The sequence below is a fragment of the Anneissia japonica genome, unplaced genomic scaffold (genome assembly GCF_011630105.1).
Source record: "Anneissia japonica isolate Jap-2015-1 unplaced genomic scaffold, ASM1163010v1 scaffold4536_len1192065_cov207, whole genome shotgun sequence".
Classification (NCBI taxonomy): Eukaryota; Metazoa; Echinodermata; class Crinoidea; order Comatulida; family Comatulidae; genus Anneissia; species Anneissia japonica.
The window spans coordinates 13,341-14,702 of record NW_022703183.1 but is presented as its reverse complement, the minus strand read 5'-3'; the positions used below and the strand labels follow the sequence as shown (position 1 = coordinate 14,702).

At 33.0% G+C, this 1,362-nt stretch overlaps 1 protein-coding gene across 1 annotated transcript in view; it reads right to left on the bottom strand.

Moving 5' to 3' along the window:
• Window positions 1-1,362, bottom strand: part of LOC117104360 (nucleolar complex protein 4 homolog B-like) — a 16,156-nt gene that overhangs the window by 14,069 nt on the left and 725 nt on the right.

The window sequence follows — 1,362 nt, the reverse complement described above, 5'->3', positions numbered from 1 at the left end:
GGTGTGGTGGTCCTGTTTTACTAAAATATACTGTACGTACTTCATTTCAATCATATTGAAGAAAAAGGATGCAAAAACTGAGATTTACATTTCATTTTAATAAATAATAAATAACTTGTGGCCGAGTTGGCTGCAGCCGAACTTTTTGTGGCCGAGTTGACTTGTGGCCGAGTTGACTGTGGCCGAGTTGACTTGTGGCCAGTTGACCTGCACCCGTATTAGTAACTTGGCCTAGGCCTAGCCTAGTTATACTAGTGTAGAGAAGGCCGCCTAGCCTACTAGTCCAACTTAGCCAAGCCCTTACTTACTTAGTTAATACTTACTTATAGGCTACCCTACCTACAGTACAGGGTGCCTACCTATACTACAGTTTCTGTATGCCTATACTATCTTTATCAAAATACGTTTACCTGAGTGAGCTTTAATATATCTATTATATAATTAGAATACTCTCTTCCAGCTAATGATTGTTCAATTTTAGTATTTATGTCTTTTTAAAATAGTTTCTTGTTGTCACGACTTTCCATGGGCGCAGCCATTTTTATTTATTATTCGCAACTTGAGGGCGCAACAAGAACTCTAACTTGCCGGCGGCGCGCCTACCGTAAAACTTTTATTTTAATATTATTATTTTTTTTTTTTTATGGTTGTCCATAAAAATCAAAGATTTGGTGGCAAACGTCAAAAAATGGATTTCTCTCAAATTTTTACCATGAATAGATACTTGGATGAAAAACATATCTATGATATTTGTTTAATTTTTTTAGCCTTCGTTGTCATGGCAACGACCCATTATCTAAATTTTACAGTTTTTGTCAATTTTGGATATTTTTAGAAGTGAAAAAACACTGACTTTCAGACCTTATTAAAAAAAAAAAGAACATGCACTATATATATTTTTGTGATCATCCATGTAAATTGCCAGGTATAACTTCCATTTGGTGACTCTATGGTTTGAATTAACCGCTTCTAACGTCAGGTAATGCCTTTATTTCTGTAGGGTATAAATTTAGAAGAATTTTGGGGTAAGAACATAAGTTTAGTTGTTTCAACTTCATCAAATTAAGCAATTCTTTTACGTAATGCCTATCCACGAAGATCGTGTTCAAAGTTAAAACATAATTTGGTTTTTAAAGTGAAAAAAACATGAACATGGAAACTGAAAAAAAATACACGAGAAATAAATTCAGCGTTTGTGGCATATAAACTAGGCAATGACATGGAATATATAACAGTAATTTTTTTTTTAATATTGCGAAAAAATGTATGAAATGCACAATAAACACCTTTATAATTTAACTAGGGAAATTTTGTTTGATTCAAATGAGAATATCGAGACGTTTTTCAAAGACATTTTAACAG